General features: G+C 41.8%; 14 non-coding genes across 14 annotated transcripts; all 14 read right to left on the bottom strand.

Annotated features, from left to right (window-relative positions):
* Positions 1 to 543: 543 nt before the first annotated feature.
* Positions 544 to 615, bottom strand: trnag-ucc (transfer RNA glycine (anticodon UCC)). Its single transcript has one exon. It is a non-coding gene; the product is annotated as a tRNA-Gly (tRNA).
* A 2,307-nt stretch (positions 616 to 2,922) lies between these two features.
* trnag-ucc (transfer RNA glycine (anticodon UCC)) lies at positions 2,923 to 2,994 on the bottom strand. The gene has a single exon. It is a non-coding gene; the product is annotated as a tRNA-Gly (tRNA).
* Positions 2,995 to 5,303: 2,309 nt separating this feature from the next.
* On the bottom strand, positions 5,304 to 5,375 carry trnag-ucc (transfer RNA glycine (anticodon UCC)). Its single transcript has one exon. It is a non-coding gene; the product is annotated as a tRNA-Gly (tRNA).
* A 2,309-nt stretch (positions 5,376 to 7,684) lies between these two features.
* Positions 7,685 to 7,756, bottom strand: trnag-ucc (transfer RNA glycine (anticodon UCC)). The gene has a single exon. It is a non-coding gene; the product is annotated as a tRNA-Gly (tRNA).
* A 2,309-nt stretch (positions 7,757 to 10,065) lies between these two features.
* Positions 10,066 to 10,137, bottom strand: trnag-ucc (transfer RNA glycine (anticodon UCC)). Its single transcript has one exon. It is a non-coding gene; the product is annotated as a tRNA-Gly (tRNA).
* A 1,722-nt stretch (positions 10,138 to 11,859) lies between these two features.
* Positions 11,860 to 11,931, bottom strand: trnag-ccc (transfer RNA glycine (anticodon CCC)). The gene has a single exon. It is a non-coding gene; the product is annotated as a tRNA-Gly (tRNA).
* Positions 11,932 to 14,242: 2,311 nt separating this feature from the next.
* trnag-ucc (transfer RNA glycine (anticodon UCC)) lies at positions 14,243 to 14,314 on the bottom strand. Its single transcript has one exon. It is a non-coding gene; the product is annotated as a tRNA-Gly (tRNA).
* A 2,314-nt stretch (positions 14,315 to 16,628) lies between these two features.
* trnag-ucc (transfer RNA glycine (anticodon UCC)) lies at positions 16,629 to 16,700 on the bottom strand. The gene has a single exon. It is a non-coding gene; the product is annotated as a tRNA-Gly (tRNA).
* A 2,313-nt stretch (positions 16,701 to 19,013) lies between these two features.
* On the bottom strand, positions 19,014 to 19,085 carry trnag-ucc (transfer RNA glycine (anticodon UCC)). The gene has a single exon. It is a non-coding gene; the product is annotated as a tRNA-Gly (tRNA).
* A 1,436-nt stretch (positions 19,086 to 20,521) lies between these two features.
* Positions 20,522 to 20,594, bottom strand: trnam-cau (transfer RNA methionine (anticodon CAU)). The gene has a single exon. It is a non-coding gene; the product is annotated as a tRNA-Met (tRNA).
* A 198-nt stretch (positions 20,595 to 20,792) lies between these two features.
* On the bottom strand, positions 20,793 to 20,865 carry trnam-cau (transfer RNA methionine (anticodon CAU)). Its single transcript has one exon. It is a non-coding gene; the product is annotated as a tRNA-Met (tRNA).
* Positions 20,866 to 22,968: 2,103 nt separating this feature from the next.
* Positions 22,969 to 23,041, bottom strand: trnam-cau (transfer RNA methionine (anticodon CAU)). Its single transcript has one exon. It is a non-coding gene; the product is annotated as a tRNA-Met (tRNA).
* Positions 23,042 to 25,132: 2,091 nt separating this feature from the next.
* Positions 25,133 to 25,205, bottom strand: trnam-cau (transfer RNA methionine (anticodon CAU)). Its single transcript has one exon. It is a non-coding gene; the product is annotated as a tRNA-Met (tRNA).
* A 2,062-nt stretch (positions 25,206 to 27,267) lies between these two features.
* trnam-cau (transfer RNA methionine (anticodon CAU)) lies at positions 27,268 to 27,340 on the bottom strand. The gene has a single exon. It is a non-coding gene; the product is annotated as a tRNA-Met (tRNA).
* Positions 27,341 to 27,601: the final 261 nt, after the last annotated feature.

Here is a 27,601-nt window from a genome sequence, read left to right as displayed (position 1 = left end):
ACTATTGACATTCTCAATGGATGTAATAACAGACTTTGTTTCCTTGCTGTATGAGGTGAAGAAAAATGTACTTTGAGAAGCTCCACAGCTCATAAGTGGTGGTGATTAAAGATAATCAGAAATACTGTCAGATCCCCAAATGGGCACATTTATAAGCCTACATTTGCTCGCAGGCCAGGTAGCCTAGGCCTACTTCTATGGGTAATCAGGTGCGCGTCCTTAAACATTGTTGACAGGAGCACTCCAAACAAAACACAATGAATAAATGGACAACTCGGAAATGGAATGAAATAAAACAGAACTTGTTTCCATCCCCGCGGCTTCAGCAATGGATCAGTCCACTGAGATATGCGTCAATCAAGTCGTGCCATAAATCCTTTTTTGGGGAAACTGCTCGACTAAAACATTCTCAGTTGACCAACAGCCTATGGACCAGTTGACTAAATGGTGTCAGCCCTATTTGATACTGAGATTTAAAAAAAACAGCTGCACTGGACTTTTAGAAGATTCATTTCAAAGGGTGATTCAAACAAAACACCCAGTTGCGTTGGCCGGGAATCGAACCCGGGTCAACTGCTTGGAAGGCAGCTATGCTCACCACTATACCACCAACGCTTACCAAATAACTGCCTGGAGCAGTCTTTGTTTGAAAGTGAAAGTAAAAGAAAACCTACATTTTACATTAGCAGAATAATAATGGGATTCCCTAAAAAACACATCACTGACATCACCAGGCGGTAAATTACTTAATAGACCAATAACAAAGAGTTACAAACAGCTCTGCCAATAACAGCTAGTTTTCAGGTTTCCCCCTTTCCACTCAGACAATGCCAGACATTCCTAGCAAAATTCTTGCTTGACAAATTGCTCTTTACTAACAAGTCATTTTTGATCATTTTTGATCATTTTAATTGAAAACAATCACACTAAGGTATTTCATTGTTACCCAGAAATGATTAGATATAAGGGCAGTCCACGACAAAAAAAATGTTTCGTCGACCAAAAGCCGTCTGTTCTTTCGACCAATCGACTGGTCCAAATTTTAAAAAGTGTATTTTTCCATATATAGACACACCCTATGTGTTTGAATAAAATCAACTATATGTAGGCTACTGAGCTTGTCTGATGCTTTAAGCACACTGTGATTAAATAACAAAGACACAAATTACTCAAGAGGGTGTCAGAAACCAAGATAACCTAACCAGAAAAAAAACCTGTTCCCCGAATCTCCTCCTCCCGCTGCTGATGCTCTAGTGGCAGAGCTAGCACCATTACACTCCCGGTATTAGGCTACACCAGGGGGTCGGTTTCCATTTAGAGTGCCAATTAACCTTGAATTAATTTTTTACCCCCAAATGTCATTATATCCAATTGGAAGTTACAGTCTTGTCTCCGCAACAGACTCAGGATAGGTGAAGGTTGAGAGCCACGCGTCCTCCGAAACACAACCCAGCCAAGCTGCACTGCTCACTTAACCTGGAAACCAGCCGCACCAATGTGTCGGAGGAAACACCGTACACCTGGCGACCGTGTCGGCGCGCATTGCACCTGGCCCTCCACAGGAATTGCTAGTGCGCGAAGGGACAAAAACATCCCTGCCGGCCAAACCCTCCACTAAACCAGACGCCACTGGGCCAATTGTGCACCGCCCCATGGGTCTCCCGGTAGCAACCAGCAGCAGAGAACACAGACTTGAACCGGGATCTCTAGCGGCAGGGATAGCTATGCGTTGCAATGCCTTAGAACACTGCACCACTCAGGAGGCCCGCCAACTTATCTTACCATTTTGACCGATCTGCGTGCCAGTTATGGTTTTCATATGCATATTTTCGTAGAACAGTTGAATTTATTTCATATGTAAAGTCTTTGTATCTCAAAATCATTTTCAAGTGATGAATAAAAATGATATCTAAACCGAAATGAAAATGACCCAAATCTAAAAGTAACTTCTATTGCCATTGCCAACTATGTAAAAATGGCCTACATAAAGCCAACAAATAAAATCATTACAGTCTGAAGGTGAAAAAAATATCCCGATAAAAAATAAATCCCTTTGGCTACACATGGCCTTTCTGCAATGAACTTGAAACAATGTATCAACTATCAACAGTTTGGTCCAGCCAGATGCTTGAGCTAACAAACTTGCAACATTGTATAAAATATTTTGGACCCTCAGTTTCCCCTGCCATTGACCTCTGGGCAGACACAGCTGTAGGCTCTATACCAGGCTAATTGCGCAAGCACAAGAAGTAATCAGGTAGACTTGTTTTGTAACGTTTCCACCGGATCAGAGCATGACATTTTTTTATTTGATTTGCTGAGTGGTTATCCAAAGGGAGAGAGCTGGAAATATTTTTCAAATAGGCTACATTGAGCAACTATTGACATTCTCAATGGATGTAATAACAGACTTTGTTTCCTTGCTGTATGAGGTGAAGAAAAATGTACTTTGAGAAGCTCCACAGCTCATAAGTGGTGGTGATTAAAGATAATCAGAAATACTGTCAGATCCCCAAATGGGCACATTTATAAGCCTACATTTGCTCGCAGGCCAGGTAGCCTAGGCCTACTTCTATGGGTAATCAGGTGCGCGTCCTTAAACATTGTTGACAGGAGCACTCCAAACAAAACACAATGAATAAATGGACAACTCGGAAATGGAATGAAATAAAACAGAACTTGTTTCCATCCCCGCGGCTTCAGCAATGGATCAGTCCACTGAGATATGCGTCAATCAAGTCGTGCCATAAATCCTTTTTTTGGGGAAACTGCTCGACTAAAACATTCTCAGTTGACCAACAGCCTATGGACCAGTTGACTAAATGGTGTCAGCCCTATTTGATACTGAGATTTTTAAAAAAACAGCTGCACTGGACTTTTAGAAGATTCATTTCAAAGGGTGATTCAAACAAAACACCCAGTTGCGTTGGCCGGGAATCGAACCCGGGTCAACTGCTTGGAAGGCAGCTATGCTCACCACTATACCACCAACGCTTACCAAATAACTGCCTGGAGCAGTCTTTGTTTGAAAGTGAAAGTAAAAGAAAACCTACATTTTACATTAGCAGAATAATAATGGGATTCCCTAAAAAACACATCACTGACATCACCAGGCGGTAAATTACTTAATAGACCAATAACAAAGAGTTACAAACAGCTCTGCCAATAACAGCTAGTTTTCAGGTTTCCCCCTTTCCACTCAGACAATGCCAGACATTCCTAGCAAAATTCTTGCTTGACAAATTGCTCTTTACTAACAAGTCATTTTTGCTCATTTTGCTCATTTTAATTGAAAACAATCACACTAAGGTATTTCATTGTTACCCAGAAATGATTAGATATAAGGGCAGTCCACGACAAAAAAAACGTTTCGTCGACCAAAAGCCGTCTGTTCTTTCGACCAATCGACTGGTCCAAATTTTAAAAAGTGTATTTTTCCATATATAGACACACCCTATGTGTTTGAATAAAATCAACTATATGTAGGCTACTGAGCTTGTCTGATGCTTTAAGCACACTGTGATTAAATAACAAAGACACAAATTACTCAAGAGGGTGTCAGAAACCAAGATAACCTAACCAGAAAAAAAAACCTGTTCCCGAATCTCCTCCTCCCGCTGCTGATGCTCTAGTGGCAGAGCTAGCACCATTACGCTCCCGGTATTAGGCTACACCAGGGGTCGGTTTCCATTTAGAGTGCCAATTAACCTTGAATTAATTTTTTACCCCCAAATGTCATTATATCCAATTGGAAGTTACAGTCTTGTCTCATCTCCGCAACAGACTCAGGATAGGTGAAGGTTGAGAGCCACGCGTCCTCCGAAACACAACCCAGCCATGCTGCACTGCTCACTTAACCTGGAAACCAGCCGCACCAATGTGTCGGAGGAAACACCGTACACCTGGCGACCGTGTCGGCGCGCATTGCACCTGGCCCTCCACAGGAATTGCTAGTGCGCGAAGGGACAAAAACATCCCTGCCGGCCAAACCCTCCACTAAACCAGACGCCACTGGGCCAATTGTGCACCGCCCCATGGGTCTCCCGGTAGCAACCAGCAGCAGAGAACACAGACTTGAACCGGGATCTCTAGCGGCAGGGATAGCTATGCGTTGCAATGCCTTAGAACACTGCGCCACTCAGGAGGCCCGCCAACTTATCTTACCATTTTGACCGATCTGCGTGCCAGTTATGGTTTTCATATGCATATTTTCGTAGAACAGTTGAATTTATTTCATATGTAAAGTCTTTGTATCTCAAAATCATTTTCAAGTGATGAATAAAAATGATATCTAAACCGAAATGAAAATGACCCAAATCTAAAAGTAACTTCTATTGCCATTGCCAACTATGTAAAAATGGCCTACATAAAGCCAACAAATAAAATCATTACAGTCTGAAGGTGAAAAAAATATCCCGATAAAAAATAAATCCCTTTGGCTACACATGGCCTTTCTGCAATGAACTTGAAACAATGTATCAACTAAGTCAACAGTTTGGTCCAGCCAGATGCTTGAGCTAACAAACTTGCAACATTGTATAAAATATTTTGGACCCTCAGTTTCCCCTGCCATTGACCTCTGGGCAGACACAGCTGTAGGCTCTATACCAGGCTAATTGCGCAAGCACAAGAAGTAATCAGGTAGACTTGTTTTGTAACGTTTCCACCGGATCAGAGCATGACATTTTTTTATTTGATTTGCTGAGTGGTTATCCAAAGGGAGAGAGCTGGAAATATTTTTCAAATAGGCTACATTGAGCAACTATTGACATTCTCAATGGATGTAATAACAGACTTTGTTTCCTTGCTGTATGAGGTGAAGAAAAATGTACTTTGAGAAGCTCCACAGCTCATAAGTGGTGGTGATTAAAGATAATCAGAAATACTGTCAGATCCCCAAATGGGCACATTTATAAGCCTACATTTGCTCGCAGGCCAGGTAGCCTAGGCCTACTTCTATGGGTAATCAGGTGCGCGTCCTTAAACATTGTTGACAGGAGCACTCCAAACAAAACACAATGAATAAATGGACAACTCGGAAATGGAATGAAATAAAACAGAACTTGTTTCCATCCCCGCGGCTTCAGCAATGGATCAGTCCACTGAGATATGCGTCAATCAAGTCGTGCCATAAATCCTTTTTTGGGGAAACTGCTCGACTAAAACATTCTCAGTTGACCAACAGCCTATGGACCAGTTGACTAAATGGTGTCAGCCCTATTTGATACTGAGATTTAAAAAAACAGCTGCACTGGACTTTTAGAAGATTCATTTCAAAGGGTGATTCAAACAAAACACCCAGTTGCGTTGGCCGGGAATCGAACCCGGGTCAACTGCTTGGAAGGCAGCTATGCTCACCACTATACCACCAACGCTTACCAAATAACTCTCTGGAGCAGTCTTTGTTTGAAAGTGAAAGTAAAAGAAAACCTACATTTTACATTAGCAGAATAATAATGGGATTCCCTAAAAAACACATCACTGACATCACCAGGCGGTAAATTACTTAATAGACCAATAACAAAGAGTTACAAACAGCTCTGCCAATAACAGCTAGTTTTCAGGTTTCCCCCCTTTCCACTCAGACAATGCCAGACATTCCTAGCAAAATTCTTGCTTGACAAATTGCTCTTTACTAACAAGTCATTTTTGCTCATTTTTGATCATTTTAATTGAAAACAATCACACTAAGGTATTTCATTGTTACCCAGAAATGATTAGATATAAGGGCAGTCCACGACAAAAAAAATGTTTCGTCGACCAAAAGCCGTCTGTTCTTTCGACCAATCGACTGGTCCAAATTTTAAAAAGTGTATTTTTCCATATATAGACACACCCTATGTGTTTGAATAAAATCAACTATATGTAGGCTACTGAGCTTGTCTGATGCTTTAAGCACACTGTGATTAAATAACAAAGACACAAATTACTCAAGAGGGTGTCAGAAACCAAGATAACCTAACCAGAAAAAAAAACCTGTTCCCGAATCTCCTCCTCCCGCTGCTGATGCTCTAGTGGCAGAGCTAGCACCATTACACTCCCGGTATTAGGCTACACCAGGGGGTCGGTTTCCATTTAGAGTGCCAATTAACCTTGAATTAATTTTTTACCCCCAAATGTCATTATATCCAATTGGAAGTTACAGTCTTGTCTCCGCAACAGACTCAGGATAGGTGAAGGTTGAGAGCCACGCGTCCTCCGAAACACAACCCAGCCAAGCTGCACTGCTCACTTAACCTGGAAACCAGCCGCACCAATGTGTCGGAGGAAACACCGTACACCTGGCGACCGTGTCGGCGCGCATTGCACCTGGCCCTCCACAGGAATTGCTAGTGCGCGAAGGGACAAAAACATCCCTGCCGGCCAAACCCTCCACTAAACCAGACGCCACTGGGCCAATTGTGCACCGCCCCATGGGTCTCCCGGTAGCAACCAGCAGCAGAGAACACAGACTTGAACCGGGATCTCTAGCGGCAGGGATAGCTATGCGTTGCAATGCCTTAGAACACTGCGCCACTCAGGAGGCCCGCCAACTTATCTTACCATTTTGACCGATCTGCGTGCCAGTTATGGTTTTCATATGCATATTTTCGTAGAACAGTTGAATTTATTTCATATGTAAAGTCTTTGTATCTCAAAATCATTTTCAAGTGATGAATAAAAATGATATCTAAACCGAAATGAAAATGACCCAAATCTAAAAGTAACTTCTATTGCCATTGCCAACTATGTAAAAATGGCCTACATAAAGCCAACAAATAAAATCATTACAGTCTGAAGGTGAAAAAAATATCCCGATAAAAAATAAATCCCTTTGGCTACACATGGCCTTTCTGCAACGAACTTGAAACAATGTATCAACTAAGATCAACAGTTTGGTCCAGCCAGATGCTTGAGCTAACAAACTTGCAACATTGTATAAAATATTTTGGACCCTCAGTTTCCCCTGCCATTGACCTCTGGGCAGACACAGCTGTAGGCTCTATACCAGGCTAATTGCGCAAGCACAAGAAGTAATCAGGTAGACTTGTTTTGTAACGTTTCCACCGGATCAGAGCATGACATTTTTTTATTTGATTTGCTGAGTGGTTATCCAAAGGGAGAGAGCTGGAAATATTTTTCAAATAGGCTACATTGAGCAACTATTGACATTCTCAATGGATGTAATAACAGACTTTTTTTCCTTGCTGTATGAGGTGAAGAAAAATGTACTTTGAGAAGCTCCACAGCTCATAAGTGGTGGTGATTAAAGATAATCAGAAATACTGTCAGATCCCCAAATGGGCACATTTATAAGCCTACATTTGCTCGCAGGCCAGGTAGCCTAGGCCTACTTCTATGGGTAATCAGGTGCGCGTCCTTAAACATTGTTGACAGGAGCACTCCAAACAAAACACAATGAATAAATGGACAACTCGGAAATGGAATGAAATAAAACAGAACTTGTTTCCATCCCCGCGGCTTCAGCAATGGATCAGTCCACTGAGATATGCGTCAATCAAGTCGTGCCATAAATCCTTTTTTGGGGAAACTGCTCGACTAAAACATTCTCAGTTGACCAACAGCCTATGGACCAGTTGACTAAATGGTGTCAGCCCTATTTGATACTGAGATTTTAAAAAAACAGCTGCACTGGACTTTTAGAAGATTCATTTCAAAGGGTGATTCAAACAAAACACCCAGTTGCGTTGGCCGGGAATCGAACCCGGGTCAACTGCTTGGAAGGCAGCTATGCTCACCACTATACCACCAACGCTTACCAAATAACTCTCTGGAGCAGTCTTTGTTTGAAAGTGAAAGTAAAAGAAAACCTACATTTTACATTAGCAGAATAATAATGGGATTCCCTAAAAAACACATCACTGACATCACCAGGCGGTAAATTACTTAATAGACCAATAACAAAGAGTTACAAACAGCTCTGCCAATAACAGATAGTTTTCAGGTTTCCCCCTTTCCACTCAGACAATGCCAGACAGTCCTAGCAAAATTCTTGCTTGACAAATTGCTCTTTACTAACAAGTCATTTTTGCTCATTTTGCTCATTTTAATTGAAAACAATCACACTAAGGTATTTCATTGTTACCCAGAAATGATTAGATATAAGGGCAGTCCACGACAAAAAAATGTTTCGATCGACCAAAAGCCGTCTGTTCTTTCGACCAATCGACTGGTCCAAATTTTAAAAAGTGTATTTTTCCATATATAGACACACCCTATGTGTTTGAATAAAATCAACTATATGTAGGCTACTGAGCTTGTCTGATGCTTTAAGCACACTGTGATTAAATAACAAAGACACAAATTACTCAAGAGGGTGTCAGAAACCAAGATAACCTAACCAGAAAAAAAACCTGTTCCCGAATCTCCTCCTCCCGCTGCTGATGCTCTAGTGGCAGAGCTAGCACCATTACACTCCCGGTATTAGGCTACACCAGGGGGTCGGTTTCCATTTAGAGTGCCAATTAACCTTGAATTAATTTTTTACCCCCAAATGTCATTATATCCAATTGGAAGTTACAGTCTTGTCTCATCTCCGCAACAGACTCAGGATAGGTGAAGGTTGAGAGCCACGCGTCCTCCGAAACACAACCCAGCCAAGCTGCACTGCTCACTTAACCTGGAAACCAGCCGCACCAATGTGTCGGAGGAAACACCGTACACCTGGCGACCGTGTCGGCGCGCATTGCACCTGGCCCTCCACAGGAATTGCTAGTGCGCGAAGGGACAAAAACATCCCTGCCGGCCAAACCCTCCACTAAACCAGACGCCACTGGGCCAATTGTGCACCGCCCCATGGGTCTCCCGGTAGCAACCAGCAGCAGAGAACACAGACTTGAACCGGGATCTCTAGCGGCAGGGATAGCTATGCGTTGCAATGCCTTAGAACACTGCGCCACTCAGGAGGCCCGCCAACTTATCTTACCATTTCGACCGATCTGCGTGCCAGTTATGGTTTTCATATGCATATTTTCGTAGAACAGTTGAATTTATTTCATATGTAAAGTCTTTGTATCTCAAAATCATTTTCAAGTGATGAATAAAAATGATATCTAAACCGAAATGAAAATGACCCAAATCTAAAAGTAACTTCTATTGCCATTGCCAACTATGTAAAAATGGCCTACATAAAGCCAACAAATAAAATCATTACAGTCTGAAGGTGAAAAAAATATCCCGATAAAAAATAAATCCCTTTGGCTACACATGGCCTTTCTGCAACGAACTTGAAACAATGTATCAACTAGATCCACTTGGTCCAGCCAGATGCTTGAGCTAACAAACTTGCAACATTGTATAAAATATTTTGGACCCTCAGTTTCCCCTGCCATTGACCTCTGGGCAGACACAGCTGTAGGCTCTATACCAGGCTATTTGTGCAAGCACAAGAAGTAATCAGGTAGACTTGTTTTGTAACGTTTCCACCGGATCAGAGCATGACATTTTTTATTTGATTTGCTGAGTGGTTATCCAAAGGGAGAGAGCTGGAAATATTTTTCAAATAGGCTACATTGAGCAACTATTGACATTCTCAATGGATGTAATAACAGACTTTTTTTTCCTTGCTGTATGAGGTGAAGAAAAATGTACTTTGAGAAGCTCCACAGCTCATAAGTGGTGGTGATTAAAGATAATCAGAAATACTGTCAGATCCCCAAATGGGCACATTTATAAGCCTACATTTGCTCGCAGGCCAGGTAGCCTAGGCCTACTTCTATGGGTAATCAGGTGCGCGTCCTTAAACATTATTGACAGGAGCACTCCAAACAAAACACAATGAATAAATGGACAACTCGGAAATGGAATGAAATAAAACAGAACTTGTTTCCATCCCCGCGGCTTCAGCAATGGATCAGTCCACTGAGATATGCGTCAATCAAGTCGTGCCATAAATCCTTTTTTGGGGGAAACTGCTCAACTAAAACATTCTCAGTTCACCAACAGCCTATGGACCAGTTGACTAAATGGTGTCAGCCCTATTTGATACTGAGATTTTAAAAAAAACAGCTGCACTGGACTTTCAGAAGATTCATTTCAAAGGGTGATTCAAACTAAACACCCAGTTGCGTTGGCCGGGAATCGAACCCGGGTCAACTGCTTGGAAGGCAGCTATGCTCACCACAATACCACCAACGCTTAACAAATAACTCTCTGGAGCAGTCTTTGTTTGAAAGTTAAAGTAAAAGAAAACCTACATTTTACTTTGGCAGAATAATAATGGGATTCCCTAAAAAACACATCACTGACATCACCAGGCGGTAAATTACTTAATAGACCAATAACAAAGAGTTACAAACAGCTCTGCCAATAAGAGCTAGTTTTCAGGTTTCCCCCTTTCCACTCAGACAATGCCAGACATTCCTAGCAAAATTCTTGCTTGACAAATTGCTCTTTACTAACAAGTCATTTTTGATCATTTTTTGATCATTTTAATTGAAAACAATCACACTAAGGTATTTCATTGTCACCCAGAAATGATTAGATATAAGGGCAGTCCACGACAAAAAAAATGTTTCGTCGACCAAAAGCCGTCTGTTCTTTCGACCAATCGACTGGTCCAAATTTTAAAAAGTGTATTTTTCCATATATAGACACACCCTATGTGTTTGAATAAAATCAACTATATGTAGGCTACTGAGCTTGCCTGATGCTTTAAGCACACTGTGATTAAATAACAAAGACACAAATTACTCAAGAGGGTGTCAGAAACCAAGATAACCTAACCAGAAAAAAAAACCTCTTCCCGAATCTCCTCCTCCCGCTGCTGATGCTCTAGTGGCAGAGCTAGCACCATTACGCTCCCGGTATTAGGCTACACCAGGGGGTCGGTTTCCATTTAGAGAGCCAATTAACCTTGAATTAATTTTTTACCCCCAAATGTCATGATATCCAATTGGAAGTTACAGTCTTGTCTCATCTCCGCAACAGACTCAGGATAGGTGAAGGTTGAGAGCCACGCGTCCTCCGAAACACAACCCAGCCAAGCTGCACTGCTCACTTAACCTGGAAACCAGCCGCACCAATGTGTCGGAGGAAACACAGTACACCTGGCGACCGTGTCGGCGCGCATTGCACCTGGCCCTCCACAGGAATTGCTAGTGCGCAAAGGGACAAAAACATCTCTGCCGGCCAAACCCTCCACTAACCAAGACTACACTGGGCCAATTGTGCACCGCCCCATGGGTCTCCCGGTAGCAAGCGGCAGCAGCAGAGGACACAGACTTGAACCGGGATCTCTAGCGGCAAGGATAGCTATGCGTTGCAATGCCTTAGAACACTGCGCCACTCAGGAGGCCCGCCAACTTATCTTACCATTTCGACCGATCTGCGTGCCAGTTATGGTTTTCATATGCATATTTTCGTAGAACAGTTGAATTTATTTCATATGTAAAGTCTTTGTATCTCAAAATCATTTTCAAGTGATGAATAAAAATGATATCTAAACCGAAATGAAAATGACCCAAATCTAAAAGTAACTTCTATTGCCATTGCCAACTATGTAAAAATGGCCTACATAAAGCCAACAAATAAAATCATTACAGTCTGAAGGTGAAAAAAATATCCCGATAAAAAATAAATCCCTTTGGCTACACATGGCCTTTCTGCAACGAACTTGAAACAATGTATCAACTAAGATCCACTTGGTCCAGCCAGATGAGATATGCGTCAATCAAGTCGTGCCATAAATCCTTTTTTTGGGGAAACTGCTCGACTAAAACATTCTCAGTTGACCAACAGCCTATGGACCAGTTGACTAAATGGTGTCAGCCCTATTTGATACTGAGATTTAAAAAAACCCAGCTGCACTGGACTTTTAGCAGATTCATTTCAAAGGGTGATTCAAACAAAACACCCAGTTGCGTTGGCCGGGGATCGAACCCGGGTCAACTGCTTGGGAGGCAGCTATGCTCACCACTATAACACCAACGCTTACCGAATAACTCTCTGGAGCAGTCTTTGTTTGAAAGTGAAAGTAAAAGAAAACCTACATTTTATATTAGCAGAATAATAATGGGATTCCCTAAAAAACACATCACTGACATCACCAGGCGGTAAATTACTTAATAGACCAATAACAAAGAGTTACAAACAGCTCTGCCAATAACAGCTAGTTTTCAGGTTTCCCCCTTTCCACTCAGACAATGCCAGACATTCCTAGCAAAATTCTTGCTTGACAAATTGCTCTTTACTAACAAGTCATTTTTGCTCATTTTGCTCATTTTAATTGAAAACAATCACACTAAGGTATTTCATTGTTACCCAGAAATGATTAGATATAAGGGCAGTCCACGACAAAAAAAACGTTTCGTCGACCAAAAGCCGTCTGTTCTTTCGACCAATCGACTGGTCCAAATTTTAAAAAGTGTATTTTTCCATATATAGACACACCCTATGTGTTTGAATAAAATCAACTATATGTAGGCTACTGAGCTTGTCTGATGCTTTAAGCACACTGTGATTAAATAACAAAGATACAAATTACTCAAGAGGGTGTCAGAAACCAAGATAACCTAACCAGAAAAAAAAACCTGTTCCCGAATCTCCTCCTCCCGCTGCTGATGCTCTAGTGGCAGAGCTAGCACCATTACGCTCCCGGTATTAGGCTACACCAGGGGGTCGGTTTCCATTTAGAGTGCCAATTAACCTTGAATTAATTTTTTACCCCCAAATGTCATTATATCCAATTGGAAGTTACAGTCTTGTCTCATCTCCGCAACAGACTCAGGATAGGTGAAGGTTGAGAGCCACGCGTCCTCCGAAACACAACCCAGCCAAGCTGCACTGCTCACTTAACCTGGAAACCAGCCGCACCAATGTGTCGGAGGAAACACCGTACACCTGGCGACCGTGTCGGCGCGCATTGCACCTGGCCCTCCACAGGAATTGCTAGTGCGCGAAGGGACAAAAACATCCCTGCCGGCCAAACCCTCCACTAAACCAGACGCCACTGGGCCAATTGTGCACCGCCCCATGGGTCTCCCGGTAGCAACCAGCAGCAGAGAACACAGACTTGAACCGGGATCTCTAGCGGCAGGGATAGCTATGCGTTGCAATGCCTTAGAACACTGCGCCACTCAGGAGGCCCGCCAACTTATCTTACCATTTTGACCGATCTGCGTGCCAGTTATGGTTTTCATATGCATATTTTCGTAGAACAGTTGAATTTATTTCATATGTAAAGTCTTTGTATCTCAAAATCATTTTCAAGTGATGAATAAAAATGATATCTAAACCGAAATGAAAATGACCCAAATCTAAAAGTAACTTCTATTGCCATTGCCAACTATGTAAAAATGGCCTACATAAAGCCAACAAATAAAATCCTTACAGTCTGAAGGTGAAAAAAATATCCCGATAAAAAATAAATCCCTTTGGCTACACATGGCCTTTCTGCAACGAACTTGAAACAATGTATCAACTAAGATCCACTTGGTCCAGCCAGATGCTTGAGCTAACAAACTTGCAACATTGTATAAAATATTTTGGACCCTCAGTTTCCCCTGCCAGTGACCTGTGGGCAGACACAGCTGTAGGCTCTATACCAGGCTAATTGCGCAAGCACAAGAAGTAATCAGGTAGACTTGTTTTGTAACGTTTCCACCGGATCAGAGCATGACATTTTTTTATTTGATTTGCTGAGTGGTTATCCAAAGGGAGAGAGCTGGAAATATTTTTCAAATAGGCTACATTGAGCAACTATTGACATTCTCAATGGATGTAATAACAGACTTTTTTTCCTTGCTGTATGAGGTGAAGAAAAATGTACTTTGAGAAGCTCCACAGCTCATAAGTGGTGGTGATTAAAGATAATCAGAAATACTGTCAGATCCCCAAATGGGCACATTTATAAGCCTACATTTGCTCGCAGGCCAGGTAGCCTAGGCCTACTTCTATGGGTAATCAGGTGCGCGTCCTTAAACATTGTTGACAGGAGCACTCCAAACAAAACACAATGAATAAATGGACAACTCGGAAATGGAATGAAATAAAACAGAACTTGTTTCCATCCCCGCGGCTTCAGCAATGGATCAGTCCACTGAGATATGCGTCAATCAAGTCGTGCCATAAATCCTTTTTTTGGGGAAACTGCTCGACTAAAACATTCTCAGTTGACCAACAGCCTATGGACCAGTTGACTAAATGGTGTCAGCCCTATTTGATACTGAGATTTTAAAAAAAACAGCTGCACTGGACTTTTAGAAGATTCATTTCAAAGGGTGATTCAAACAAAACACCCAGTTGCGTTGGCCGGGAATCGAACCCGGGTCAACTGCTTGGAAGGCAGCTATGCTCACCACTATACCACCAACGCTTACCAAATAACTCTCTGGAGCAGTCTTTGTTTGAAAGTGAAAGTAAAAGAAAACCTACATTTTACATTAGCAGAATAATAATGGGATTCCCTAAAAAACACATCACTGACATCACCAGGCGGTAAATTACTTAATAGACCAATAACAAAGAGTTACAAACAGCTCTGCCAATAACAGTTAGTTTTCAGGTTTCCCCCTTTCCACTCAGACAATGCCAGACATTCCTAGCAAAATTCTTGCTTGACAAATTGCTCTTTACTAACAAGTCATTTTTGCTCATTTTTGATCATTTTAATTGAAAACAATCACACTAAGGTATTTCATTGTCACCCAGAAATGATTAGATATAAGGGCAGTCCACGACAAAAAAACTGTTTCGTCGACCAAAAGCCGTCTGTTCTTTCGACCAATCGACTGGTCCAAATTTTAAAAAGTGTATTTTTCCATATATAGACACACCCTATGTGTTTGAATAAAATCAACTATATGTAGGCTACTGAGCTTGTCTGATGCTTTAAGCACACTGTGATTAAATAACAAAGACACAAATTACTCAAGAGGGTGTCAGAAACCAAGATAACCTAACCAGAAAAAAAAACCTGTTCCCGAATCTCCTCCTCCCGCTGCTGATGCTCTAGTGGCAGAGCTAGCACCATTACGCTCCCGGTATTAGGCTACACCAGGGGGTCGGTTTCCATTTAGAGTGCCAATTAACCTTGAATTAATTTTTTACCCCCAAATGTCATTATATCCAATTGGAAGTTACAGTCTTGTCTCATCTCCGCAACAGACTCAGGATAGGTGAAGGTTGAGAGCCACGCGTCCTCCGAAACACAACCCAGCCAAGCTGCACTGCTCACTTAACCTGGAAACCAGCCGCACCAATGTGTCGGAGGAAACACCGTACACCTGGCGACCGTGTCGGCGCGCATTGCACCTGGCCCTCCACAGGAATTGCTAGTGCGCGAAGGGACAAAAACATCCCTGCCGGCCAAACCCTCCACTAAACCAGACGCCACTGGGCCAATTGTGCACCGCCCCATGGGTCTCCCGGTAGCAACCAGCAGCAGAGAACACAGACTTGAACCGGGATCTCTAGCGGCAGGGATAGCTATGCGTTGCAATGCCTAAGAACACTGCGCCACTCAGGAGGCCCGCCAACTTATCTTACCATTTTGACCGATCTGCGTGCCAGTTATGGTTTTCATATGCATATTTTCGTAGAACAGTTGAATTTATTTCATATGTAAAGTCTTTGTATCTCAAAATCATTTTCAAGTGATGAATAAAAATGATATCTAAACCGAAATGAAAATGACCCAAATCTAAAAGTAACTTCTATTGCCATTGCCAACTATGTAAAAATGGCCTACATAAAGCCAACAAATAAAATCATTACAGTCTGAAGGTGAAAAAAATATCCCGATAAAAAATAAATCCCTTTGGCTACACATGGCCTTTCTGCAACGAACTTGAAACAATGTATCAACTAGATCAACAGTTTGGTCCAGCCAGATGCTTGAGCTAACAAACTTGCAACATTGTATAAAATATTTTGGACCCTCAGTTTCCCCTGCCATTGACCTCTGGGCAGACACAGCTGTAGGCTCTATACCAGGCTAATTGCGCAAGCACAAGAAGTAATCAGGTAGACTTGTTTTGTAACGTTTCCACCGGATCAGAGCATGACATTTTTTTATTTGATTTGCTGAGTGGTTATCCAAAGGGAGAGAGCTGGAAATATTTTTCAAATAGGCTACATTGAGCAACTATTGACATTCTCAATGGATGTAATGACAGACTTTTTTTCCTTGCTGTATGAGGTGAAGAAAAATGTACTTTGAGAAGCTCCACAGCTCATAAGTGGTGGTGATTAAAGATAATCAGAAATACTGTCAGATCCCCAAATGGCCACATTTATAAGCCTACATTTGCTCGCAGGCCAGGTAGCCTAGGCCTACTTCTATGGGTAATCAGGTGCGCGTCCTTAAACATTGTTGACAGGAGCACTCCAAACAAAACACAATGAATAAATGGACAACTCGGAAATGGAATGAAATAAAACAGAACTTGTTTCCATCCCGGCGGCTTCAGCAATGGATCAGTCCACTGAGATATGCGTCAATCAAGTCGTGCCATAAATCCTTTTTTGGGGGAAACTGCTCGACTAAAACATTCCCAGTTGACCAACAGCCTATGGACCAGTTGACTAAATGGTGTCAGCCCTATTTGATACTGAGATTTAAAAAAACCCAGCTGCACTGGACTTTTAGCAGATTCATTTCAAAGGGTGATTAGAACAAAACACCCAGTTGCGTTGGCCGGGAATCGAACCCGGGTCAACTGCTTGGAAGGCAGCTATGCTCACCACTATACCACCAACGCTTACCAAATAACTCTCTGGAGCAGTCTTTGTTTGAAAGTGAAAGTAAAAGAAAACCTACATTTTACATTAGCAGAATAATAATGGGATTCCCTAAAAAACACATCACTGACATCACCAGGCGGTAAATTACTTAATAGACCAATAACAAAGAGTTACAAACAGCTCTGCCAATAACAGCTGGTTTTCAGGTTTCCCCCTTTCCACTCAGACAATGCCAGACATTCCTAGCAAAATTCTTGCTTGACAAATTGCTCTTTACTAACAAGTCATTTTTGCTCATTTTGATCATTTTAATTGAAAACAATCACACTAAGGTATTTCATTGTTACCCAGAAATGATTAGATATAAGGGCAGTCCACGACAAAAAAAACGTTTCGTCGACCAAAAGCCGTCTGTTCTTTCGACCAATCGACTGGTCCAAATTTTAAAAAGTGTATTTTTCCATATATAGACACACCCTATGTGTTTGAATAAAATCAACTATATGTAGGCTACTGAGCTTGTCTGATGCTTTAAGCACACTGTGATTAAATAACAAAGATACAAATTACTCAAGAGGGTGTCAGAAACCAAGATAACCTAACCAGAAAAAAAACCTGTTCCCGAATCTCCTCCTCCCGCTGCTGATGCTCTAGTGGCAGAGCTAGCACCATTACGCTCCCGGTATTAGGCTACACCAGGGGTCGGTTTCCATTTAGAGTGCCAATTAACCTTGAATTAATTTTTTACCCCCAAATGTCATTATATCCAATTGGAAGTTACAGTCTTGTCTCATCTCCGCAACAGACTCAGGATAGGTGAAGGTTGAGAGCCACGCGTCCTCCGAAACACAACCCAGCCAAGCTGCACTGCTCACTTAACCTGGAAACCAGCCGCACCAATGTGTCGGAGGAAACACCGTACACCTGGCGACCGTGTCGGCGCGCATTGCACCTGGCCCTCCACAGGAATTGCTAGTGCGCGAAGGGACAAAAACATCCCTGCCGGCCAAACCCTCCACTAAACCAGACGCCACTGGGACAATTGTGCACCGCCCCATGGGTCTCCCGGTAGCAACCAGCAGCAGAGAACACAGACTTGAACCGGGATCTCTAGCGGCAGGGATAGCTATGCGTTGCAATGCCTAAGAACACTGCGCCACTCAGGAGGCCCGACAACTTATCTTACCATTTCGACCGATCTGCGTGCCAGTTATGGTTTTCATATGCATATTTTCGTAGAACAGTTGAATTTATTTCATATGTAAAGTCTTTGTATCTCAAAATCATTTTCAAGTGATGAATAAAAATGATATCTAAACCGAAATGAAAATGACCCAAATCTAAAAGTAACTTCTATTGCCATTGCCAACTATGTAAAAATGGCCTACATAAAGCCAACAAATAAAATCATTACAGTCTGAAGGTGAACAAAAATATCCCGATAAAAAATAAATCCCTTTGGCTACACATGGCCTTTCTGCAACGAACTTGAAACAATGTATCAACTATAGATCCACATTTGGTCCAGCCAGATGCTTGAGCTAACAAACTTGCAACATTGTATAAAATATTTTGGACCCTCAGTTTCCCCTGCCATTGACCTCTGGGCAGACACAGCTGTAGGCTCTATACCAGGCTAATTGCGCAAGCACAAGAAGTAATCAGGTAGACTTGTTTTGTAACGTTTCCACCGGATCAGAGCATGACATTTTTTTATTTGATTTGCTGAGTGGTTATCCAAAGGGAGAGAGCTGGAAATATTTTTCAAATAGGCTACATTGAGCAACTATTGACATTCTCAATGGATGTAATAACAGACTTTGTTTCCTTGCTGTATGAGGTGAAGAAAAATGTACTTTGAGAAGCTCCACAGCTCATAAGTGGTGGTGATTAAAGATAATCAGAAATACTGTCAGATCCCCAAATGGGCACATTTATAAGCCTACATTTGCTCGCAGGCCAGGTAGCCTAGGCCTACTTCTATGGGTAATCAGGTGCGCGTCCTTAAACATTGTTGACAGGAGCACTCCAAACAAAACACAATGAATAAATGGACAACTCGGAAATGGAATGAAATAAAACAGAACTTGTTTCCATCCCCGCGGCTTCAGCAATGGATCAGTCCACTGAGATATGCTTCAATCAAGTCGTGCCATAAATCCTTTTTTTGGGGAAACTGCTCGACTAAAACATTCCCAGTTGACCAACAGCCTATGGACCAGTTGACTAAATGGTGTCAGCCCTATTTGATACTGAGATTAAAAAAAACCCAGCTGCACTGGACTTTTAGCAGATTCATTTCAAAGGGTGATTCAAACAAAACACCCAGTTGCGTTGGCCGGGAATCGAACCCGGGTCAACTGCTTGGAAGGCAGCTATGCTCACCACTATACCACCAACGCTTACCAAATGACTCTCTGGAGCAGTCTTTGTTTGAAAGTGAAAGTAAAAGAAAACCTACATTTTACATTAGCAGAACAATAATGGGATTCCCTAAAAAAAACACATCACTGACATCACCAGGCGGTAAATGAGTTAATAGACCAATAACAACTGCCACTATGCCTATGAACAAGCATGTGGCATGGAGGCACCACAGTGGAGGCTGGTGGTAGGAGCTATAGGAGGATGGGCTCATTGTAATGGCTGTAATTGAATAAATGGATTAAAGTCAAACATTTGATTTCTATATATTTGATGTGTTTGATACCTAAAGAAATGCATTTATTAATGTCTACATTGTTTTTTGCGACATTTATTATATTAGACACCTTAATGCATACTTTTAAATTATATTATGTGAGCTAAACATAAAAATACAAAATGAAAAAATATATTAAAATCAATTCCTTAAAGTATATATTTTTTGAATGTTCGAATGTCACTGTTCCCACTACAACAACAAAAATACTTAATTAAATGCATAATTTTGTCCTCAACACATTTAATTGACACATTTAACATTTACTTGAAATACTCAAAAACGCATTGGGCTTTAATCGTGGCCTTCAAAGTTAACATGCGATTGCATTTAGAATTGTTATTTGTTGCGCAATGACTGGGTTTACAAAAACACGTTTCACTCCAGTGAGGAGCTACTCTTGCGCTGCCTGACAGGTAATAGGATACTCCGTTCCTCAAACTAAGCTCTGTATGCACCCAATTATGCAAATTAACCTATAGAACGATAAGCATGACCGGTCAAATGTATTTTCGGCTGCTAACCAATTATCGGCTAACCTGTTAACATCCCTAAATTCTTTGTGGTTTGTCTTTTAGAACAGTGCTAACGTAACATGTCACCGAGCTTATTGCTCCAGATCCATTGATTTCAATACAATGTTGATGTGAGTGATTCATTTGCGCATGCTACTGATTACAGTAGAATAAGCTAATCAATTACAGTTTAGAGTGGACGCTTGTCAAATGTTGATGCACGTGCAGTTTAGAAGGTAACGATTTTAGCTGAATACAAGTAATCTGAACACAAGTGTGTAGAGAGTCATTTTATGTTTTGGTCTTCAAAATATCACAACCTATTTCAGCATATTGATTATGAATTTAAAACCGGTGTTTTGACACGGCTGTAATTAAAAAATCCATGACAACAGGAAGCAGAAACAGTATCATTTTCAACAATTTTTTAGGAATAGAAATGATACTTTTAACATACATTTTCAACAGGATTCTACTAAATCAGGTAAAAACTTCTGAATGAGCCCAAAAACGTTCTCTGATTTTGATGATATAACTGAAATTGTGAAAATGAGGTTGTTTTGCCTACTATAAACTATATTATACCAACACTCTCCTCTGGGTGCAACCTCTACAAAAAATCTGCCCCCTGTGAGGATCGAACTCACGACCTTCAGATTATGAGACTGACGCGCTACCTACTGCGCTAAGGAGGCTTATATCAAATGACCCAAAATAAAAAGTAATAATTAAAAGTAAAACAATAAGAATAACGAGGCTATATATGGGGGCACCTGTACCGAATCAGTGTGCAGGGTACAGACTAGTTGGGCTAAGGGATGGGAGTTGTTTTGGGATAGGGAATGTGTAATACAACCTTGCAAAAGCTAAAAAGAGGTACATGAAAAAGCCAATGCCCCCTGTGAGGATCGAACTCACGACCTTCAGATTATGAGACTGACGCGCTACCTACTGCGCTAAGGAGGCTTATATCAAAGTTAAAAACACAGAGTTTGAAAGGACGTTCCTGATTGGTGAATTTGGTCATATCAATATGATTAGGTAATATGATTGGGCAGTACAGACAATCTCCGTATTTGCCCCTTGTGATGAAATGTCTATTATAGTTTAGACTACGGCAAGAATACTCAAATACTGTTTGAGAAGGTCCGGTAACACAGATTTCCTAGGTGACAAAGGGCTGTATGGATATTGTCATTTATCAGAGCAGTAAAAAAAAAAAACACCTCGTGACCCAAGCAACATGCGCCACGTCTATTTCTATGGCCACAAGTACTGTTCATGACACGAACTGTTCACACCCCTCTTGTTGGCAGAGAGAATTTAGCAAATTTAAAGCTCATTTCCTGCAATTCTACACATTTGTTCATGTGATACTCGAGTGACTCAAACATTACAACAAAATCAATGGGCTAAAACACCTACCTAAAAAACATTAGCTGACATGGGCTACTTGATCCAACTGTCATAAATGGCTCTCCAATCCATGACAACAGGAAGCAGCAACAGTATCAATTTCAACTAATGATTTAGGAATATAAATGATACATTTCCAACAGGATTCTACTAACTCAGGTAAAAACACTGTTTCCCATGCTTGTTCAATGAACCATAAACAATTAATGAACATGCACCTGTGGAGCGGTCGTTAAGACACTAACAGCTTACAGACGGTAGGCAATTAAGGTCACAGTTATGAAAACTTAGGACACTAAAGAGGTCTTTCTACTGACTCTGAAAAACACCAAAAGAAATATGCCCAGGGTTCCTGCTCACATATGTGAACGTGCCTTATACCCTGACTACACCGCTCGCGTTGCAAAATACATTTAGGAATCTATGTTATTCAATTATTGCACCCACACTGCTTGCACGCGTCAACGAGCGTCTGCGTTGCCAAGGGCTAAAATAGAAGTCATTCCTATTTCTGACGCAGATCGCGCTGCAAGTCCTGCCTCTCCCATCTCCTCATTGGTTTATAGAAGTAGGTACCCACGTGCGATCTCCTCATTGGTTATACCCATGTGGGCGATTGAAAAACGAACTGTTGCCGGATGTCGTGGTAATACGATGAAAGTTTAGATGCCAATCACCATATAAGTTAAACGATGAAAAGGCCTGGAAGGAGGAGAGATGACTAGAAACGATTCGGTTTACCGTTTTTATGTGTAGATTAATTGTTGGAGTAGAGGAACTTGTGCATTTCAGGTAAAATAACAACCTAATGTTTATATCCCAGGACAAATTAGCTAGCAACAGCAAGCTAGCTAAATAGGACAAATTAGCTAGCAAGTGCAAGCTAGCTAAATAGGACAAATTAGCTAGCAAGTGCAAGCTAAATTGCCATAAATGTTTAATGCTTTTCGACCTGTCCCCAAATTAATGTCACTGGTTCAGAGTTTGTTTTGATATTTTAACCTGCGTGTCGTGATCGCGTTTGGTGTAGGGGGACAAAATAAATGTATGCACGATGGCGCACGCGCACAGCCGGTTTGGGTTCCGTGTTAGGCATGCTGCAAGGAGGCATGAGGACTGCAGATGTGGCCAGGGAAATAAATTGTAATGTCCGTACCGTGAGACGCCTAAGACAGCGCTACAGGGAGACAGGACGGACAGCTGATTGTCCTCGCAGTGGCAGACCACGTGTAACAACACCTGCACAGGATCGGTACATCCGAACATCACACCTGCGGGACAGGTACAGGATGGCAACAACAACTGCCCGAGTTACACCAGGAACGCACATATATCAGTATCAGTAAGTTTTGTCCCCCCCAAAAAATTGTAATCAGATGAAGAAAAAGCCATATCGGTCAGGCTCGATGAGATATAACTAGTTGGTGGGCAAAAACAGTCATCAAAACAGACATTGCATATGTCTGTACTTTACTATGAAAATGTCAATGGGTCACACAGACTGAGGATCAAGGTAATAGATTCTGCTTACTAATGCAGTTCTCTCCTACGGAATTGCCTAGGCCGTAGGGCTAAGGGATGGGAGTTGTTTTGGGATAGGGCATGTGTAATACAATCTTGCAAAAGCTAAAAAGAGGTACATGAAAAAGCCAATGCCCCCTGTGAGGATCGAACTCACGACCTTCAGATTATGAGACTGACGCGCTACCTACTGCGCTAAGGAGGCATATATCAAAGTTAAAAACACAGAGTTTGAAAGGACGTTCCTGATTGGTGAATTTGGTCATATCAATATGATTAGGTAATATGATTGGACAGTAAAGACAATCTCCGTATTTGCCCCTTGTGATGAAATGTCTATTATAGTTTAGACTACGGCAAGAATACTCAAATACTGTTTGAGAAGGTCCGGTAACACAGATTTCCTAGGTGACAAAGGGCTGTATGGATATTGTCATTTATCAGCGCAGTAAAAAAAAAAAACACCTCGTGACCCAAGCAACATGCGCCACGTCTATTTCTATGGCCACAAGTACTGTTCATGACACGAACTGTTCACACCCCTCTTGTTGGCGGAGAGAATTTAGCAAATTTAAAGCTCATTTCCTGCAATTCTACACATTTGTTCATGTGATATCTGAGTGACTCAAACATTACAACAAAATCAATGGGCTAAAACACCTACCTAAAAAACATTAGCTGACATGGGCTACTTGATCCAACTGTCATAAATGGCTCTCCAATCCATGACAACAGGAAGCAGCAACAGTATCAATTTCAACTAATGTTTTAGGAATATAAATGGTACTTTTAACATACATTTCCAACAGGATTCTACTAACTCAGGTAAAAACACTGTTTCCCATGCTTGTTCAATGAACCATAAACAATTAATGAACATGCACCTGTGGAGCGGTCGTTAAGACACTAACAGCTTACAGACGGTAGGCAATTAAGGACACAGTTATGAAAACTTAGGACACTAAAGAGGTCTTTCTACTGACTCTGAAAAACACCAAAAGAAATATGCCCAGGGTTCTTGCTCACATATGTGAACGTGCCTTATACCCTGACTACAGTGCTCGCGTCGCGTGCGCTCGCGTTGCAAAATACATTTAGGAATCTATGTTATTCAATTATTGCACCCACACTGCTTGCACGCGTCAACGAGCGTCTGCGTTGCCAAGGGCTAAAATAGAAGTCATTCCTATTTCTGACGCAGATCGCGCTGCAAGTCCTGCCTCTCCCATCTCCTCATTGGTTTATAGAAGTAGGTACCCACGTGCGATCTCCTCATTGGTTATACCCATGTGGGCGATTGAAAAACGAACTGTTGCCGGATGTCGTGGTAATACGATGAAAGTTTAGATGCCAATCACCATATAAGTTAAACGATGAAAAGGCCTGGAAGGAGGAGAGATGACTAGAAACGATTCGGTTTACCGTTTTTATGTGTAGATTAATTGTTGGAGTAGAGGAACTTGTGCATTTCAGGTAAAATAACAACCTAATGTTTATATCCCAGGACAAATTAGCTAGCAACAGCAAGCTAGCTAAATAGGACAAATTAGCTAGCAAGTGCAAGCTAAATTGCCATAAATGTTTAATGCTTTTCGACCTGTCCCCAAATTAATGTCACTGGTTCAGAGTTTGTTTTGATATTTTAACCTGCGTGTCGTGATCGCGTTTGGTGTAGGGGGACAAAATAAATGTATGCACGATGGCGCACGGGCACAGCCGGTTTGGGTTCCGTGTTAGGCATGCTGCAAGGAGGCATGAGGACTGCAGATGTGGCCAGGGAAATAAATTGTAATGTCCGTACCGTGAGACGCCTAAGACAGCGCTACAGGGAGACAGGACGGACAGCTGATTGTCCTCGCAGTGGCAGACCACGTGTAACAACACCTGCACAGGATCGGTACATCCGAACATCACACCTGCGGGACAGGTACAGGATGGCAACAACAACTGCCCGAGTTACACCAGGAACGCACATATATCAGTATCAGTAAGTTTTGTCCCCCCAAAAATTGTAATCAGATGAAGAAAAAGCCATATCGGTCAGGCTCGATGAGATATAACTAGTTGGTGGGCAAAAACAGTCATCAAAACAGACATTGCATATGTCTGTACTTTACTATGAAAATGTCAATGGGTCACACAGACTGAGGATCAAGGTAATAGATTCTGCTTACTAATGCAGTTCTCTCCTACGGAATTGCCTAGGCCGTAGGGCTAAGGGATGGGAGTTGTTTTGGGATAGGGCATGTGTAATACAATCTTGCAAAAGCTAAAAAGAGGTACATGAAAAAGCCAATGCCCCCTGTGAGGATCGAACTCACGACCTTCAGATTATGAGACTGACGCGCTACCTACTGCGCTAAGGAGGCTTATATCAAAGTTAAAAACACAGAGTTTGAAAGGACGTTCCTGATTGGTGAATTTGGTCATATCAATATGATTAGGTAATATGATTGGGCAGTACAGACAATCTCCGTATTTGCCCCTTGTGATGAAATGTCTATTATAGTTTAGACTACGGCAAGAATACTCAAATACTGTTTGAGAAGGTCCGGTAACACAGATTTCCTAGGTGACAAAGGGCTGTATGGATATTGTCATTTATCAGAGCAGTAAAAAAAAACACCTCGTGACCCAAGCAACATGCGCCACGTCTATTTCTATGGCCACAAGTACTGTTCATGACACGAACTGTTCACACCCCTCTTGTTGGCAGAGAGAATTTAGCAAATTTAAAGCTCATTTCCTGCAATTCTACACATTTGTTCATGTGATACTCGAGTGACTCAAACATTACAACAAAATCAATGGGCTAAAACACCTACCTAAAAAACATTAGCTGACATGGGCTACTTGATCCAACTGTCATAAATGGCTCTCCAATCCATGACAACAGGAAGCAGCAACAGTATCAATTTCAACTAATGATTTAGGAATATAAATGATACATTTCCAACAGGATTCTACTAACTCAGGTAAAAACACTGTTTCCCATGCTTGTTCAATGAACCATAAACAATTAATGAACATGCACCTGTGGAGCGGTCGTTAAGACACTAACAGCTTACAGACGGTAGGCAATTAAGGTCACAGTTATGAAAACTTAGGACACTAAAGAGGTCTTTCTACTGACTCTGAAAAACACCAAAAGAAATATGCCCAGGGTTCCTGCTCACATATGTGAACGTGCCTTATACCCTGACTACACCGCTCGCGTTGCAAAATACATTTAGGAATCTATGTTATTCAATTATTGCACCCACACTGCTTGCACGCGTCAACGAGCGTCTGCGTTGCCAAGGGCTAAAATAGAAGTCATTCCTATTTCTGACGCAGATCGCGCTGCAAGTCCTGCCTCTCCCATCTCCTCATTGGTTTATAGAAGTAGGTACCCACGTGCGATCTCCTCATTGGTTATACCCATGTGGGCGATTGAAAAACGAACTGTTGCCGGATGTCGTGGTAATACGATGAAAGTTTAGATGCCAATCACCATATAAGTTAAACGATGAAAAGGCCTGGAAGGAGGAGAGATGACTAGAAACGATTCGGTTTACCGTTTTTATGTGTAGATTAATTGTTGGAGTAGAGGAACTTGTGCATTTCAGGTAAAATAACAACCTAATGTTTATATCCCAGGACAAATTAGCTAGCAACAGCAAGCTAGCTAAATAGGACAAATTAGCTAGCAAGTGCAAGCTAAATTGCCATAAATGTTTAATGCTTTTCGACCTGTCCCCAAATTAATGTCACTGGTTCAGAGTTTGTTTTGATATTTTAACCTGCGTGTCGTGATCGCGTTTGGTGTAGGGGGACAAAATAAATGTATGCACGATGGCGCACGCGCACAGCCGGTTTGGGTTCCGTGTTAGGCATGCTGCAAGGAGGCATGAGGACTGCAGATGTGGCCAGGGAAATAAATTGTAATGTCCGTACCGTGAGACGCCTAAGACAGCGCTACAGGGAGACAGGACGGACAGCTGATTGTCCTCGCAGTGGCAGACCATGTGTAACAACACCTGCACAGGATCGGTACATCCGAACATCACACCTGCGGGACAGGTACAGGATGGCAACAACAACTGCCCGAGTTACACCAGGAACGCACATATATCAGTATCAGTAAGTTTTGTCCCCCCAAAAATTGTAATCAGATGAAGAAAAAGCCATATCGGTCAGGCTCGATGAGATATAACTAGTTGGTGGGCAAAAACAGTCATCAAAACAGACATTGCATATGTCTGTACTTTACTATGAAAATGTCAATGGGTCACACAGACTGAGGATCAAGGTAATAGATTCTGCTTACTAATGCAGTTCTCTCCTACGGAATTGCCTAGGCCGTAGGGCTAAGGGATGGGAGTTGTTTTGGGATAGGGCATGTGTAATACAATCTTGCAAAAGCTAAAAAGAGGTAGATGAAAAAGCCAATGCCCCCTGTGAGGATCGAACTCACGACCTTCAGATTATGAGACTGACGCGCTACCTACTGCGCTAAGGAGGCTTACATCAAAGTTAAAAACACAGAGTTTGAAAGGACGTTCCTGATTGGTGAATTTGGTCATATCAATATGATTAGGTAATATGATTGGGCAGTACAGACAATCTCCGTATTTGCCCCTTGTGATGAAATGTCTATTATAGTTTAGACTATGGCAAGAATACTCAAATACTGTTTGAGAAGGTCCGGTAACACAGATTTCCTAGGTGACAAAGGGCTGTATGGATATTGTCATTTATCAGAGCAGTAAAAAAAAAAAACACC

This window comes from Salmo salar, chromosome ssa03 (genome assembly GCF_905237065.1).
Source record: "Salmo salar chromosome ssa03, Ssal_v3.1, whole genome shotgun sequence".
Lineage (NCBI taxonomy): Eukaryota > Metazoa > Chordata > Actinopteri > Salmoniformes > Salmonidae > Salmo > Salmo salar.
The sequence above is the reverse complement of the archived record's forward strand: the minus strand, read 5'-3'. Positions and strand labels throughout refer to the sequence as shown.